The sequence below is a fragment of the Sciurus vulgaris genome (genome assembly GCF_902686455.1).
Source record: "Sciurus vulgaris genome assembly, chromosome: 6".
In the NCBI taxonomy this organism is placed as follows: domain Eukaryota; kingdom Metazoa; phylum Chordata; class Mammalia; order Rodentia; family Sciuridae; genus Sciurus; species Sciurus vulgaris.
In genome coordinates, this window is record NC_136466.1 from 78394468 (window position 1) to 78413718 (window position 19251).

Here is a 19251-nt window from a genome sequence, read left to right on the forward strand (position 1 = left end):
GTGGTTTATTTTTGTGGTTCATTGGAAAAAATTACACCATGAGGTGTCATCAAATTCATGATTTGCTTAGGTAAAGGTACTAGTTTTTAGTAGTTAAATTCTCTCTTATTGCTATTTCTCTCCTTTTCCTTTCTCTCTCTCTCTGTCTTTCAATAGAGAGGAAGAGTTTATTTGAGGGCTTGAAGTTTCAGAGGTCTTAGTCCATAGAAGATTGGCTCCATTCCTCGGGGATCTGGGTGAGGCAGAACATAATGGCGGAAGAGTGTGCAGAGGGAAGCAGCTCACATCATCAGGAAGTGGAGAGAGAGCCCCCTTTTTTTTTTTTAAATGTAATTATTTGTTTTCATCATTTCCACTGTTCTTTGATGTAATTATTGGGAACAGATATACCCTGTGTGCATACATGGAGGGAGAAATGTGAATTTTTGCCAAGAATAAATAGACTTTTGGAGGTGAATTTCAGTAATCTGCATTTTATGTGATTTTCTTCCTTATATTATTGAGGGGATATGGGAGAAAAAAATATAAAAATAAAGACTTTATTCTGAGAAAGAAAATCTTAAATGGTATTCATTCTTAAAGATTATGATTAATGGATGCCTTGTTTCTTTGCTCTTACTAGATAGATTTCCTTGAGAACATTTCAATCCAAGACTCTACATTTTCATTACTGTGTCCATTAAATGTATGGTTTGGCTACATTTTGAAATGTCTGAGGGAAGCAGTCTCTTCCTGACCTAACATTGGAATAGATTATAGAGGAGACTGTCTTTTTTGGTAGTGTGTCAATAGACACTGAACATTTCTCAGTATTTAAGGTTTGCTTTCATAGAATATAAGTCTTTATGTGGTAGCATGCCTGGCATCCTTCCTTTTTAATCTCTCATTGGTGTTTTTTAAATGCCTGGAAATTGTTTACTTCTCTAATACCTTTTAATCTACATGTTTGAAAAATAGTTCCCAAATTGTTGAGCAGGTCTTTTAGTTTTGGAAACACCACTTTTACTTTGGTTCTGTCAACTCTGGCTATTCTCTATTGAGGTAGACATAGGAACACCACTTTACATGGATATTTCCAACAACAGTAGGGGGAAGTACATTTCAGGACAGTGTCTTAAGTTTTATTTGCCATTTCTTGTAATAAAGTAACTTGGTAACAAAAAAACAAAACAAAAAACTAATACCAAAACAACCCTCATATAAAAGATTTCAGCTAATATTCCTTATTATTTGAATCTCTGCGTGGCAGCACTGTTAGATGTTAGGGATTTCAAGATTAATACTATTAGTCCTCTTAGTCTTTCTGTATGGTGGAAAAGGAACTTGAAGAGTGAAGAGGAAATCCATACCTGGATATTCATATTCATGCCTAATCTCAGATTTGTCCAAGTGTGGAGAATGAGGATTCTACTTTTATGCACCAGTTTTATGATCATTTTGGACCAGTGCTGACATGAAAAATAAGTGAAGTGAGGATTTTTCCACATATTCTTATATGTGTCCAATATTGGTAAATTTTGATGGAGTTAATCATTGCATGTTTTTCCCATTCTTCAGGTTATATTTTCCTTAGATTACCTCAAGAGATAATGGACTCAACACTTTTGCTGTGATTAAAGTTCTGATCTGAGGTTAAAGACTGAAATCATATCAGAATATGGAAAGAAATGAAATACTACCCCCCAAATATGCCACTTTGGCATGCTGACTTGTTTGCGTTAAAGGCACTTGAAAAGCAGCAGGTTTTCCTTTCCTTCTGAACTTACTTCTTCTTAAAAGGAACCCTTAACTTTCTACTCACTTGTGTACCAAATAACCCTCGTTGAAGTCCCTTCGCCTTGTCACATTTTATAATTACTATTTGTCTTAGTTCATTTTCTGCTTTATAACAGAATACCAAAGACTTGGTCACTTTTAAAAAAATAGAAGTGTACTTGGCTCATGGTCCTGGAAGCTAGGAAGTTCAAGAGCATGGTAGCAGTACCTGGCAAGGGCCTTTGTCCTACATCATAATATGGTAGAAGAGCAAGCTTGAGACAGGAGGCAAGAGGGGCCAAACTTTTAACAAACTCACTCTTACTGTAAATAACCCATTCCTGTGATTATAGCATTAATCCATTTATAAGGGTACAGCCCTTCTAACCTAATCATCTCATAAAGATCCTGCTTCTTAATACTGTTACAATTAAATTTCAACCTAAGCTTTGGAAGGTATCTTTAAACCATAGCTCTACTTTTTTTATTTGTTATTTTAGATACTGAGGATTGAATCCAGGGGTTCTTTGCTACTGAGCTATATCATCAGACCTTTTTATTTTTAGACAGTGTCTTGCTTAGTTGCTGGGGTTTGCTTTAAACTTGCCCCAGCCTTCTGAGTCATTGAGATTACAGGCATGCACCACCATGCCCAGCCATAGCTCTATTCTTTGTCTAATTCACTATGTCAATGTTCAACTGTGTCTTTGGGTTTTTTTTCTTAAGAAGACTCCCATACAGCATAAACTAGTATTAAAAAATTTATATGCTTTTTTTTTTTTTTTCTGTGCATTCTACCTTATGCTAATTTAATTCTCAGGCCTCACTGGGAAATTCTGAGGGTAGTCCTAAACTCTTGCCTTCCCCGAAGAGTATATCTCAAGATAATTCATATGGTTAGTTTTAAAGTCCTATAATTTAAAACCTATAAAAGAGCATATATTACTTGAAAGAAAATTTGTCACCTCACTGCCATTTTTTTTCAGGGTGTGAATTCTAGTTTTTTAGGTTAATACTTGAAAATATTTTCAACATAGTTGTGACTGAACAGTTTATCAGGGAAGGAGTGAAGAATCAGGCATTTAATAGTGCCAGTAGCTTATGCTTCTCAGAGTGAAAACATGAGAATTTATATAACCTAAAGTTCTGGTCCTTTTCTGATAACCTTGAATCAGAGCCATTTCATAGTTAGAGATTTGCTTTTAAATCTTATACTTTGAGATAAAATTGTTTCAAAGGTAAGAAAGGAAAAGTGTTTGAAGTTAAGTGTAAAAGCCATGACATGTATATGTGTTTGTGCACATGTGTATGCACACACCCCACCAACCTTGAAAACTGTTGCCTCTTGAGAATGAAATGAAAATAGAAATTGTCACTTACTTTTAATTTATTCATGAGTTGATTATCTGGTGTATGGATTTTCCAGACCTTCTATTTCTCTTTATCTTTCCTCGCTTTTCAGTTTGTTCTAATAAGATGCCTATTGATAAAGAAAAAACCTTGTGTTTTTTTCTTTTCTTTTTTATTACCACCAACTCTACTTGAGGGTGTGACATGCCTACCCATGCAATAATTTAAATTTGGTCTTTGTTAGTTACCAAAAGAAGTTGGAAATTATGTTTGGTATTTTGTTGTATATGCAATTATTTATTATCATGGATAAGTGAAAGCTGATTTTTAAATAATAAAATTTAAGAAAATGTATTTGAATGAAACAGGCATAGTCATTAGTTTTTCATAACATCGTACTGATAGGTTTAAATTCAAATGTTACTTCCTCAGGGAAACCTTCCATAATCTACCCCTGACTCATTTGGGCAGCCCCCTTTTATTTTGGCAGCCCCATTTTTATGCTCATAACCTATTATATCTGACTTCATAGCATTTATTTAATTATTTACTCACATGTGCATCACCTTTACATTGTCAGTGTTTTGGTTTTGCTGTGCTGAGTATTTGGTCTTGTTCACTTCAGCATAGGGCCTGCTTCCGAGTAGGCACAAAGTGTTTTAGTCAGCTATTTCACTGCTGTGACTAAATGATCTAACTTGTACAATTATAGAAGAGGAAAGGTTTGTTTGAGGGCTCACATTTCAGAGGTCTTAGTCCATAGAAGGTCGGCTCCATTCCTCAGGGGCTTGAGGTGAGGCTGAATATCTTGGTGGAAGAGCATGGCAGAGGGAAGCATCTCACTTCATCAAGAAACAGAGACTTCGCTCTCCAGATATGGAATATATACCCCATAGCCATGCCTCCGATGAACCACTCCCTCCAGCCACACTCTACCTGCCTCCAGCTGCCACTCAGTTAATTCCATCACTGATTTGGTTAAGACTCCTACAGTCCTAATCATTTCTCCTCTGAACATTCTTGCACTGTCTCACACATGAGCTTTTGGGGAACACCTCACATCCAAACCATAACACAGAGTATATGTTGAATAAAAGGCAGGGAAACAATTTACTCCATGTAGTAGAAAATGGGAAATGAATATAAAGATAACTTTACCAAGGTACATTAGTAATGACTAGGAAGTATAGGATTAAATAACACCCTGCAAATCTCAAAACATTGACAATTTACATAACTAAAAAATTTCCAGCCACATAAATTTGTTAATCTTTATATAAACTAGAAGTTGGATATTTTTTGGCTATATATAATTACATGCACATACACACAGAACATGAAGTTTTTTATTCTAGTTCAGTAGTAAAAATCTGGTCTGTTTTATAGATGAGTTCCAAAACATGTCTGAGATATTGCCTTTGCTATATTTGGAGAATTCTATGGATATCTGTTTCAAAAATGTAGATTTTCTGTTGTACATAAATACTAGGAGTCTTTTGGGAAAAAATTAGATTTCCTTGTATAAATGTAGAAAATTTGGAATTACAGTAAGGTGAACATTTTAGAAAATACATTCCCAGACTTTAAGTTATTTTGAAGGTGGCATTTGCTGTTTAAAAGAATTGATAGCCCTTACCAATCCAGAATAAGACTAACTGTGTATATTATGCAGGAATTTTTGGAAATGCTTTGACAATTTAGATGTTAACACTTATAGGTGTTTGCTATTTAAACTATATAGTATAATGTTAGATATATGATGATTGATAAAAGTCTTTAGTTTTTCTTATTTTTAATTCAGCTTTTCATTATTTTTCTTCAGGGAAACTTTTTTTTTTAATTGCCAATGAGATTTTGGAGTGGGTACTGGGAATTGAATTCAGGGGCACTCAACCACTGAGCCACATCCCCAGCCCTATTTTGTATATTATTGAGAGACAGGGTGTTACTGAGTTGCTTAGGGCCTTGCTTTTACTGAGGCTGACTTTGAATTTGTAATTCTCCTGCCTCAGCCTCTCGAGCTGCTGGGATTACAGGCATGTGACACCATGCCTGGCTGCCAACTAGATTTTAATAGTACTCTAGTATCTACTGATAATATGTTGCTAGGAAATTGTGAATGTATTTTTAATGTTAAATACCTTTGATCATTAGAAAACTGCTCTTTGAATACCTTTTTTGTTGTAGAAAACTTAGTTTTAAGCAACTTTTTTGCTGTAGAATGAATCTAAATTTTTCCAATCATTAGAGTATTAAAAATTATTTTTCATTATTCAAACTTTAAAATTAGTGATGTAGTTATTGCTAATAATTATTCCTTACCTAAAGCTACAGGATAAGATTTCAAGCAATTTTGGGCTATATTTATATTTTAAAATACTATATATATTATTAGGTAAATTACAATTGTTCATAGTATTTGGGTTCCTTTTAACAAAATCAAACCTGCCAGGAATTTGATTTCAGCCCCCATTCCCCCTCCTACTTTCTTTCTTCCTCTCTCCACCTTTTCTCCCTCCTCCCTCTCCTTTCACTCTTTTATTTGTATTTGATTGGTACTTTCTATGTATAAATAATGGAGATCTTCTCTTTGGTACAATTATGTATGTATCTAGCATGATTCTGTAAGATTCATTCCACATTTCTTTCCCCTTCCCTTCCTTCCTCCCTCTCTCTTGTTCTCCTACTTCTACTCCACTGATCTTCCTTATATATTTTTATATACGGTTCCCTTCCCAATATTTTTTATCTGTGCTTCAACATTACCATTCTTCGTCTGTCCACTTTGCAAAGTCCAGGAATAAGAAAGATTTGAAAATAGTTTACCTGAGTAAGAAAAAGCTTAAGGACAACTCCTTAAGTACTCTCCTCTTATCTGTGGTTTGCACTTTCTATGGTTTCAGTTAGTCTGTTGTGGTCTACAAGCATTGAACAGAAAGTTTCAGAAATAAATAAGTTTTCAATTGCTTGATGTTCTGAGTATGATAAAATCTTCAGTGTCCCACTCCCTTTTACCTGGGACCTGAATCATCCCTTCCCTGAGCATATCTATCCCCTAGCTATTCATCACCCACTTGTTAGTCCACATAGAAGTCATCTTGGTTAACAGGTTGTTTCAAGGTACCCCTATGTTGTAGCTTAATGCTCCCATCACAATGCCTATGTTATTCACTTCATTTTGACTCATCACTTATAATTTCACATTATTACAAGAGAAAGTTGAGCACAGTATAATAAAATATTTTGAAGAGGCCTCATTCACCTTTATTATAGCATACTGTTTTATTATTTGTTAGTAATCTCTTCCTCTTGCCTAATTTATAAACTAAATTTTATCATAGATATGTTTACATAGGGAAAAAAAAAGCAGTATATGTAAGGTTTGAGTCTGTCCATGGCTTAAGGCATCTCGTGGGGATATTGGAATATATATACTGGAGAAAACGGGATAATTATATTTATTTATATGAAGAGCTATATTACATCTCTGTAAGAGTTAAACTTGATTATAGTCTTAACCTTGCAACTGAAAATATGATCTGAGAACTAGCAGTATACAGCCATTACTAAATTAGTATATCCATTAGGAAAGTAGCATGGAGGCTCATCAAAAACCTAGAAATAGAACTACCATATGATCTAGCTATCCCCCTACTGGGAGACTATCCCAAAAAAATGAAATCAGTATGTCAAAGAGATATCTGTACTTCCATGTTTGTACAGCAATTTTTTTTATGATAGCTAAGATACGGAATAAATCTAGGTATCCATGTTGGATAAATGGAAAAATTAAGAGTATTATGCACAATGGAATATTAATCATAAAAGAAAGAAATCATATCATTTATGGCAATGTTGATGAGGCCTGGAGGACATTATATTAAGTGGAGCAAGTCAGGCACAGAAGGACAAATACTGTATGTTTCTCATTTATATTTGAAAGTGGAATAAATTGATCTCATAGAAGTAGAGTACAGAAGAGGTATTTCCAGGCTGGGAAAGGTAAAGTTGGTGGCGGGGAGGCAGAGAGGATGGAGAGAAGATGGGTAAAGAGATACAGGATGCAGTTGGAGAGGAGAAATAATTTTTAATGTTCTGTAGCACTGTAGGTTAAACTATGGTTGACAACAATTGAATATTTAAAAATAGGTTAGTAAGAGGATTTTGAAAGTTCCCATTACAGAAATGAAAAATGTTTGGGGTGATTGATATGCCAGTTATTCAAATCTAATCATTATACTTTGTTATGAGTATTGAAATGTCACATTGTAATATTATAACTGTATATTATTATGTGTCAATTAAAAATAAATTTAAAACATTAGATAACTTTAGGAAAAAAAGAAAATGTAGAAGTTTAAGCAGTCAAGGGTCCCACCTGCTGAGATCTGTGTCTTAACAAGGTGTGATTTGCATTCATCTTAATTTTTGAGATGTTCTGGTTTATAATAAGTTGCTCAAATAAAAATGAAAATAAGTCTGATGATAGGGTGATTATTGTTTTTCAAAAGATTATTAAGACTTTTAATAGTGGTGCAAATGCTGTTAGTTTTGATGAAAATAAGCATGTTACTGTATATGTGAGCCCTGAGAACAATGGTTGATTATTTCTTAATGGCATAGAGAACAAAAATGAATGAAATGTTGAGAAATCCTAAGTAGGATCTTCTTTGTAGGTGTTGATTTTATTCATTAAATCATTATTAAGTATTGGGTTTAATATATTCTGGGTATAAGAATTGTTGAGGTCATTATTAAGTATTGGGTTTAATATATTCTGGGTATAAGAATTATTGAGAAGAGTAACTAGTATTGGTAATAATGGTTTTTTGGTTCTGTCATTTGAAAATATGTAAATTGAGTCGAACATCTAGATTTAGATTGATATTTTTAAACATCAAATTGTAATTCCTTTAATTACGAGAAGCGCAAATAATTTTTGTTTTCTTACCCTGATTAAATAGAATGACTGATAAATTATTATTTCAAACAATAAAATAAGTGCTAGCTTAGCTTAGTCATATCAAAGTAACTAAAAGTTCAATGGAATAATTGGGTGTCCAACTATGAAAACAGGAAAGATCTTTTTAATGGAGGCAAATCATTGATTAAAAAACACCTAAATTATTTTATTGCTTCTTAGTAGAGTGTTATGTTCTTGACACCATTAATATATAGTCTTTTAGTGTAGAATAAACTCATGGGTCATGGATAAAAGAAATAAGACTTTGACTATGACAGTGTAAATAAAAGTTGAAAATATATTTCTCAAATATTGCTTATAATTCAGTTTTTTGTATTTACTTATATAGGATGAGGAAATGTAAACTAGGAAAGTAGAAAAAAATTGGTTTATTCATCTTTAATTGAAATTACAAGAGTATAATTGATATTTTATACTAAGATTTCTCCTACTAAAGTAATTACCATGGGTCAATAAAGGAGCTGGCAGACTTGGAGAGCTAATCTTTGCACTCATCCTTGAACCTTTTTTAACAAATGAAAATGTGTTCTAGATGAAAACCCTGAATACCTCTTTAATTCACTTGTGTGTCAGAAAATTTCAGCTTATCAAGAATTGAAATCCCTTTATTTTCATTGTTAGCCCAGTTATTCCTATATTTTATAAACATTGGAAAATAGAGCTAGCATACAAACAGGGATCATCTTGCTACGTTGTATAATGATTTATAAAGTTGACTATTTTTTCATCTATGTTCTCTTGGCCAGTTTTAAATAATTAAGGGTCCCCCATTGTTTTCTATCTTTTGATCTATTGGTATAGAGCACCTGACCCTTTCAATGTTTTTGGTGCTTTTAAATTGTAGAAGTCATACTGGGACAAGAGTACTTGTCTTTCTTCTGAGTTGGTTGGAAACTAAAAGAGTTAATTGATAATGAGGTGCACAAAGTTGAGGTTTTTTTACTTGTATTTGCATTTGCATTTATTTTATACTGAATTTATTCCCATGCCATAAATTTTTGTTTCTTTAGTTCTTCAGGGATATCTTTTTCTTATGTGCAGCCTCTTCTGGTTTAGGAAAAATTTGTTCCTTTTCAATTAAGATTATCTCAATGAGGCAGGGGGAAGGAACCCTGTATGGGTTAATCCGACCATGAGTTCTGTAACTATGGTGGCACATCTTGGGTGCTTTGTTACCTGGATATATATGTTCAATAATCAGAGAATCTTCATTTAACCCCTTAAATTCAGCATTACTCTGCATTTTTAAGAATGTGCAGCAAAAAATTGAGCACTCTTTTTGGGCTACCACCCTGTGTCCAGCCCCAATGTTTGGCCTGGGCACATCTCCCGACTCCACCATTGTAACACCAAAATGGCACACATTGCTTCTTTAAAGTGATATCTTTCGGGTGCTTGGTGGCTTTTCAGATATGCATACTCTCGATGGCCTGCAAAGTGAACATGAAGATTTGAACCTCTTGATCTGCATGATTTTGGGGGGTTTTCCGGGTCAAGAGAGCAGACCATTTTTCACAGATCACCTCATGCTGCATATAGGAAGAGTAGAGATTCTTCTTTTTTTTTTTTTTTTTTTGCGGTGCTCGGATTGAACCCAGGGCCTTGTGCTTTTGAGGCAAGTACTCTACCAACTGAGCTTTATCCCCAGCCTGAGATTCTTTAGAATACTTCATATTAAACACTGCAAGTTGCATTGGGCATTTTTTTTTTTTTGAATAGAGATGATTACTTCCCCTTCATCATGATTTTTAAAGTTAATTTCTTGAACACTTGGCAACCTGGAGAAGTCTATGGGAACTTCCTCAGGATAGTGTTAAAATTCATAGATGTGTGCTTCTCTTTTTTTTTTTCTGGTATCTTTTTTTATTAAAAATCATAAATTTACATAGGGCAATGTTGCTTGATTCATTCTGTTATTTTTTTCCCTTCCCCCCACCCCTCCCACCCCTCTTTTCCCTCTATACAGTCCTTCCTTCCTCCATTCTTACCTACCACCCTCCTTATCCTAACCCTAAACCTAACCCTAACCCTAATGCTAACCCCTCCTTCCCCCATTATATGTCCTCATCTGCTTATCAGCGAGATCATTCGTCCTTTAGTTTTTTGAGATTGGCTTAACTCACTTAGCATGATATTCTCCAATTTCATCCATTTGCCTGCAAATGCCATAATTTATCATTCTTCATGGCAGAGTAATATTCCATTGTATTATATATGCCACAGTTTCTTTATCCATTCATCAACTGAAGGTGCATCTAGGTTGGTTCCACAATCTGGCTGTGGTGAATTGAGCAGCTATGAACATTGATGTGGCTGTATCTCTGTAGTATGCTGATTTTAAGTCCTTTGGGTATAGGCCAAGGAGTGGATAGCTGGGTCAAATGGTGGTTCATTCCAAGCTTTCTGAGGAATCTCCATACTGCTTTCCAGAGTGGCTGCACTAGTTTGCAACCCCACCAGCAATGTATGAGTGTACCTTTCTCCCCACATCCTCGCCAACACCTATTGTTGCTTATGTTCTTGATAATCGCCATTCTAATTGGGGTGAGATGGAATCTTAGGGTAGTTTTGATTTGCATTTCTCTTATTACTAGAGATGTTGAACATTTTTCATATATCTGTTGATTGCTTGTACATCTTCTTCTGTGAAGTGTCTGTTCATTTCCTTAGCCCATTTGTTGATTGGATTATTTGTATTCTTAGTGTAGAGTTTTTTAAAAATTTTTTTATTTTTAAAAATTTTTTATTGTAAACAAATGGGATACATGTTGTTTCTCTGTACATGGCGTAAAGGCATACCATTTGTGTAATCATAAATTTACATACAGTAATGTTGTTTGATTCATTCTGTTATTTTTTCCCTTCCCCCACCCCTCCCACCTCTCTTTTCCCTCTATACAGTGTTTCCTTCCTCCATACTTGCCCCCCTCCCTAACCCTAACTCTAACCCTAACACTAACCCTTCCTTCCCCCCATTATGAGTCATCATCCACTTATTAGTGATATCATTCGTCCTTTGGCTTTTTGAGATTGGCTTATCTCACTTAGCATGATATTCTCCAATTTCATCCATTTGCCTGCAAATGCCATAATTTTATCATTCTTTATGGCTGAGTAATATTCCATTGTATATATATACCACAGTTTCTTTATCCATTCATCAATTGAAGGACATCTAGGTTGGTTCCACAGTCTGGCTATTGTGAATTGAGCAGCTATGAACATTGATGTGGCTGTATCTCTGTAGTATGCTGATTTTAAGTCCTTTGGGTATAGGCCAAGGAGTGGGATAGCTGGGTCAAATGGTGGTGTGCTTCTCTTTTATCAAATTAAATAATACCTTTGACTAATAACTATGGTAAGTTTGAGATGGCAGTGAACATTAATGCTATTTCAAGATATCTGCAACAACTATTCTATGATATGGAAACACCTTTGACTTCTATTGGTGAGAACTACTGTGGTTTATTGCCAAATATTGATAATTAAAGGAAATTATATAGATAGAGATTAGTGAAGGTAGAAGTATAATGGAGGTTGGAGAAAGTAAATAGAAGTATTTCAAATAGAAATTGAATTTAAAAACTATTTTCCCACCCAAATTTATTGAAACATTAGAGTTTACAACTGTAGAATAAGAACCCTTTGTCTTGCTTTCACTGAATTTTTTTCTGAAATATAAAAAAAAATTATATTAGGTGAATAGTTGTATCACCTAAAAATAATAATTTTTTTTTTTTCCAATCTTCATCAATATTCTTTTCCATTTTATTTTGGCCAAGACCTCTAGAACTGTATTCAAGAGAATTGATCCTAGTAGTCTCCTTTTTGTTCCTGATCTTAAAAAGGAATACAGGTTCTCTATTAATAATAATGTTCATATAGGTTTTTTAACACCTATTTTTTGCTAAGTTTATGGAGCCTCAAATTAGACAGTAAGTTGGTGTAACAAGATTCTTAATTGGTTATATATGGTTTAGGAGTTTTGCGTAGTGAGTAGTGAGAGGTAAGAAAGTGAGGAAAATTAAAAACTGAAAAATTTTTGAATTTATTTTGTTACTGATTTCCATTAGCAGATATTCAGCTAAATTCAGGTAGAAAAATATTCTTGTATATAGCTTTTACCAGTTTAAGTAAGTTATTGTGCATTATATTTTAGGCTTTATTTTTCAATCATGAAAAAATAATAAAATTTATGACTTGTTTTTCTTGTATTAATGATGTATTGAATTAGCTTTGCATTTCAAAACACATCATGGTTTCTAAATCAATAATTTATCTTTTGCTGTATCTATCCTGCTATTCATTTCATCTATTTTATTTTAAATCACATTTGTTATATTTTTCTTGCCAATATTTGGCATTATTTTTAGTGATTTATTATTATTACTTTGCTAATATCTTTCCTTATTTCCTTAACTTTTTAATGTTTATTTAAAATTATTGGTACATCTATTCCAATAATTCTACTTAAAAAGATATACAAGACAATGTAGTTTTATTTTGCAGTGATGTAAAGGAGAACACTGTATGATTGATGAAACGACTAGAGCAAACTTGTGTAGCTCCACAGCCAGGAGTTCTGTGGGCTGGGCTCAGCATCAGATTTGTCCTGATCCTTGCTGTGATCTGGTGCCATCTAGTGGCCATTGCCTCTTCTGGCTTCAATGTCCATTGGCACAATTTGTTTCCTGAAATCCAGGATAGCAGCTGCATTTACAAGAATCTCTTGCTTAGTTGTCTTTCGTTTTGTGTGTCTGACTGGCATAACTGGTCTGTGAGAAACCTGGGAGTATAAGAACTCCCTGTCTCCCTCTCTGCTTCCACTTCCTGTCTCCTGTCTTCACTCCTATCTATGTTTAGAGTTTAAAATTTCCTAAATAGATTTATGTTCTTCCTAACTGACTTCTAGACTAAATCTTATTCCTACCATATACTTACTTTGTATGGTAACGTGAATTGGCAAGGGCCAAAGTCCAGCCTGTGATTATTGTTAATCTGGCAGAGAACTCCTGGCATTACTGAATCCCTGTTGTTCGTGCTCTGTGTCTTCTCTACGTATAGATTTTACCTTCACTTTATAAGGTCCCTTAAGCAGTTCTGTGTTACCTTGCTGACACGAACTCTGCTGTCTATTTTCCAGGATGTGATGTTGGTGTATGATTTGCCTTTCCTTAAAGAGAGTTAAGAGTAGCATGGAAAATTTTTCGCAAAACCTATTCTCTCCCTAAGTGGGTCGTAGCACCTTGATGCCAACATATATAATTTTGTTTTTCCTCCCCCAAGCCTTTGGTCCTTGAACCCAGGGTCTTGCATATTTGCTAAGCACATGCTCTACCATACAGCTACACCCACAGCCTATTTTCTTTCTTTCTTCTTTTTTTTTTTTTTGAGTGTACTATAACTACTTTCCACACAATGCTACAATTTTGGGGGGATTGATTTTTGTGGAGAAAACCAGTAGTTGACAGAATTTATCATCTTGACAGGTAACTGAGAATCAAGTTTTATCTTCACTGAGGTTAAAAAACTATTAGTAACAAATAACCTTAAAAATAGTATTTTGTTACATTGCCTTCTGGTATTTAAATTTTTATTATACTAGCTTTAAAAAAATCCTTTTAGGTACTCTGTATACTTATATGATTCTTTTTATTTGAGAATTCCTTTTGCCTTTTGTTTTCTTATGTTTTTATGTCTCATATACATTTTTGACCCCAAGAAATTGAACATGTCTTAAATTTTAGAAGTTTTTCACTTTTTTTAAGCAACATTTTTACAGAGCCCCTTCACATGTTAATTTATTCATTTCTAACTGATACAGTATGGAGGAAACTATAAGACTGAGAGGCTGGCTGTAACATTTCAAATTTTTATTGTTTTTTTTTTTTTAATTGGTTGCTGAGATCTAATTTGTGTCACTAGGACTTCTTTTAAATTCTGTATGGAAAACCAATACATTTTATGTGTATCAAAAAAATTCTCTTTGTGTTACTATTTTTAGGAATACATCCTGGGTAGTCTTATGTTGACTACTTTTCTAGATAGTATCCTTCAGAAGAATTTATATTATAGATCCCTGTTATCCTATTTTCAACCAGTTTAAAGCCACAAAAGTTGTGGAAATAGACTTAATGTGTGGAAATAAATATGTCTCATGTTAAAAATGATATCCTGTCTTTGTTGTTTTCTGGTAGATAGATCTAGATTTTATTATGGGCAGATCAGTCATTTCAGTGACACAAGCTCAGAATTAAGTTAAATTCTCACAAACTAGTAAAACCTATTGCTAATGAATGAAAAATAACTTAACTATACTGCTTTAAAAAAACAAAAACACCTCAAACTTATTCTTTCTCTTTTATAAATGTACCTTTGAATCTGCCAACATGTAAGAATCAGTGAACAAGCATCAATAATCATATCAGTTTCTATATTTATGGTTTTATAAAATATAACAAAGAATAGATTATAGGAACAACCAAATGAAAAAGTTAAAATTTATTTTATGATGTGTGTATGTATATTAAAATATACTACATGCTAAGCCTTCAGTCACATCTATTTTTAGAATAATTGTGTTCTGCCACGATTATGTTGTATCTTAATATTCTTCAAGATTTCAAGATGACGTATTTCAGTATGCCAAAGAGTAACTTATAAATAATATGTATTCAGATATATGTATATTCAGTTTTTTTTCAGGATGGCTTAAATAATCTCTCTGATGGAGAGAACACCTAACATTCTTTTCCATCAAATTACATGAGTCCATTGTTACACTCATTAAAGCCAAACTAAGTTATTTCAAATATCATAGATATGTGTATGAAGCAACACATTTAGTATACAGATTACACAGTCATATTGTAATAAATTGTGACCAAATAGCCTTCCCACACACACATTTCAACTTCAAGAAGGAGGACATGAGAATTAGCATAAGCATTGGGACTTAGTGATTTTCTGAATAGCCTAATGCAGTGCCTCTGATAGCTCTATTGGAAAAGGCAGAGGGTAGGGCTATATATTTTTTCTTTATCATTATTATTTAGCTAATCTTTATGGAGGAAATATTTTATAAAGTTATATCTTATAAATTATTATTCTGCATATCAACATACTATAACTTCTTTAGTTACTCTTAAATATCACAGTTAAAAGAACTGTTTGAGAAATTAGAGGCATTTATGATTTCTATTTCTGTCAGTGTTCAGTTCAGTGATGTCTGTTGTGTTCCCGATGGTGGTGATTTCAGATTCTTGCCAAATCGGCAAACATGCTCACAGAGGTGGGAAGAGAAAAGCAAGGGGGACAGAGTTTACTCTCCAGGTGGGTATTGAGTTTGGGAGGAAACTATGTATAGGCAGAAAGGTCTAGAGATTAGTAATTGATGTCTTGTCTCCTCTAAAACACCAGAGAATATATAATCTAATTCAGGCTCAATCAGAGCAATCATTTTTGAATATCTTGGAACTTAAAAATATCTGTTATTCTACCTTTAATAGAAACACAGTTTGTGTTTGTTAAAAAGTATCATATTGGGCTGGGGATATAGCTCAGTTGGTAGAGTGTTTGCCTTACAAGCACACGGCCCTGGGTTCAAATCTCCAGCACCTCAAAAAAAGTATTATATCTATCTCATTTACCAGTAGGTTTCTTTAATGTGACACAACTTGAACATTCCAAAAATTTGAAATTCTAGAATCTATAAATTCATGCCTTAATTATTTCCATGAGTACCTGTAAGGATACCTGTGCTGTGTAAAAAGGTGATTATTATTTCCATGTGAACTTTTCTTTACAAATTAACTGTGTTCATATTTGCCTAATTACTTCTTAAATTATTGCTAGTTCTAATTTTCTCTAATGGTTAATGATGTATGTTAAAACTAGGGAGGGTGGGATGAATAGGGAGATCAGCTGGTAGCATGATCTGAGCTACCTTATTCGTTTTTTCTTGTAAAGAGTACAGAAAGGAATTGAGTTACATTGGTAAGTTACATGGACTCTGGAACAACTGTTAAATGGTAAAATAGTACTTCTGTAATACTAAGAACTTAAGGTGAAGAGGTGATATTTTATGCTTTAAGAAATATAAAAATGAGGACATAAGATGGTAAACTAGAAGGAGGCTGCGTTCCTTGTTGCTCTGTGACCTGGGATTCAAGCAGAGGAAAGTGTTTCTCTGTGAGACAGCCCTCACTGCCCACTGATCCCTTATTCTTTGCCCCCTGTTTGTCCACTCAATTATCAGCCCTTTGCCAGTATATGGCTTGCCTTTCACTTGCAGATCTCTTGTTGACCTCTGTGGCACCTACTGGGTACCCATTTGCCTGTCTTTTGCTGCCCGTTGCCCACCTTTAGTCTACACATTGCTTGCCACCCAATGTCTACCCAGCATCACCCACTGAGTGCCTGCCATTTGCCTGTAGACCAGCCACAGACTGCCCGTACAGTGCCTGCTACCCCTTGCTGCCTGGAAGTTCATTGTCAGGGTACTCGCAGGTTTGGTTGCATGTGACCACCACCATTTTGGGGCACCAGCTGGAGTCTGGGAGTCCAGGGCCAAGGGGCCTGCAGGTTTGCTGCAGCTACTCTGACCATCTTGGGGCATGGCTGCCTCAGTCTGGGGACACTGGCTAGGGCCTAGAAATATATTGTCAGGGTACCTGCAGGTCTGGTTGCACCCAGGGTCTTCCTGCTTTGGGTGCTAGTGGCTGCTATCTGGTGACCTCTTTGTAGGATAGCTTGCTTCTTTGTGTGAGTACATCACTGGTGGTCTCTGCAAGTTGGAACTGCATAGAGATCCTGGGACTGCAGCAAGGTAGAGCCTGGGGAAGCTGAAGCCCAGGCCATTCAATTACAACTGGGTTTGTGTGGCCAGTCTGGGTCTGGCAAGCCTGTGGAAAGCTGGAGACTTGGGACAGTTCCTGGGGAGGGGAGAGGGGAGTTCAGGTTGGAGAAACTGGAGAAAACTGGACTCTCTCCAGCTCAATGAGTCCTGAAGGACGCAGGGACAGAAGGGGCTAGCTACAATGAGTGGGAAGACTAGAAGGGGAGTGAGGGCATCTTACTATCTACTTGTCCTGCCAACTGGTCTGGCACCCTCGGGACTGGAGCTGCTTCAGACAACTTCACCTACTGGCAGAGAAGGGAAACAGAAAAATTTTTGAAAGTCAACAGAAGCAATGGGCAATTTTCCATAGAGACTTTCCTTTTTTTTTTTTTTTTTTTCTCTTTCCTCCCCTTTTTCTCACATCTCTACTATCTTTGAATGCAAATATTTTTCATGCACCAATTTATTGAATAATGGGATATCTGAATAGTATATTACAATTTGGTTATGTATTCTTATATTTTTACCTTTAAAAAAAAACTATATATTTTCTTCTCTCATTTATCTGTCTCCCTGGACTCTCTTTCTCACTTCTCTCATGCTTACAGCCAACCTCTATTAATTCTTCCTTCACTCTTACTATAAATTTTCATATTTCTTTTCTTCTTCTTTCTTATAAACATTACATCTTATACTACTTCTGTTCCCTTTCTATCCATCATTTGAAATGGTAAACCCTTTTAGCAAACTTACTGTTTATCTTGTAGACAATAATTGAACACATCATTTCTGTTTATTGCAACAAAACTGTAGACTCCTTAATAGGAGCTATTAAGTTTAAGGTTGTATATTGTTTGCATTGGGCGCTGTTAATAGTAGTCTTCCCCTTAAAGGTGAGGTAGTAGAAGTCTTCCGGACACTACTAAGATTATAAGGTAGAAACTGTTCTGCCTCAGATCCATACCATCCCGTAGATGGGAACACACAAACAACATTAAAAATGAGGGAGCAAAGTGCCTCAAACAAACCAAGATGTTTCAACAATAGAATCCATAGACAACACAGTAGAAGAAATGTCAGAGAAGGAAATTAGAAAGTACATAGTTGAACTGATCTGCAAAGTAAAGGATAGTATAAGGAGTGAAATCAAAGAGAAACTACAGGAAGTGAAAGATCACTTCATTAAAGAGTTAGAGATTGTGGAAAAAAAAACAAGCAGAAATACTTGAAGGAATTAATAAACCAAATTATGAATTTAATAGAAAGCATCACCTATAGACTAGACCACTTGCAAGATAGTACCTCAGACAATGGAGACAAAATATATATTCTTGAAAATAAAGCCAACCACACAGAGAAGATGTTAAGAAATCATGAACAAAACTTCCAAAAAATATGGGATAACATGAAAAGACCAAATTTAAGATTTATTGGGATAGGTGAAGGTGTGGAGATACAAATCAAAGGAATGCACAATTCTTTTCAATGACATAGTGTCAGAAAATTTCCCAAATCTAAAGAATGAAATGGAAAATCAAGTACAAGAGGCTTACAGAACCCCAAATGTACAAAATTACAACAGAACCACCCCAACGCACATTATAATGAGAATGACTAATATATAGCATAAGGGTAGAATTTTAAAGGCTGTGAGAGAAAAAATTCAAATTACTATAGGGAGAAACCAATTCGGATCTCAGCTGCCAGGAAATCCTGGAACACATATTGAAGCTCTGAAAAAAATGCCAATGGATAATTTCATATCCAGGAAAACTAAGCTTCAGATTTGAAGATGAATTAAAAACCTTCCATGATAAAAGTTAAAAGAATTCACAACTAGAAAACTGCTCTGCAGAACATTGTTAGAAAACTATTCCATGAGGAGGAAATGAAAACAAACAAAGCAAACAAACAAACAAACAAAACCCAAAACCAGCAAAGGGAGGAATTAAACTAAAGAAAAGGTTAATCAAGGGAGTCAAGTTAAAATCAAAAATAAACCAAAATGACTGGGAATACAAATCATATATCAATAATAACCCTGAATATTAATGACTTAAGCTCATCAGTCAGAAGACTTAGACTGGCAGATTGGATTTAAAAAAAAAAGAGACCCAACAATATGCTGTCTTCAAGAGACTCGCCTCCTAGGAAAAGAGATCCACAGAATGAAGGTGAAAGATTGATTTTCGTACATACGTGGGGGATCTATCATATCAGATAAAGTGGACTTCAAGCCAAAGTTAGAAGAGATAAAGAAGGACATTTCATACTGCTTAAGGGAATCATACATCAACAAGAAATAACGATTGTAAATATATGC

At 34.7% G+C, this 19251-nt stretch overlaps 1 protein-coding gene and 1 pseudogene across 4 annotated transcripts in view; one reads left to right on the forward strand and one right to left on the reverse strand.

Moving 5' to 3' along the window:
• FBXL17 (F-box and leucine rich repeat protein 17) overlaps positions 1–19251 on the forward strand; it is a 544511-nt gene that overhangs the window by 100751 nt on the left and 424509 nt on the right. The window lies entirely within an intron of this gene.
• On the reverse strand, positions 8095–9642 carry LOC306663772 (large ribosomal subunit protein uL22-like; annotated as a pseudogene). Its single transcript has one exon. The product of its transcript is annotated as a large ribosomal subunit protein uL22-like (transcript).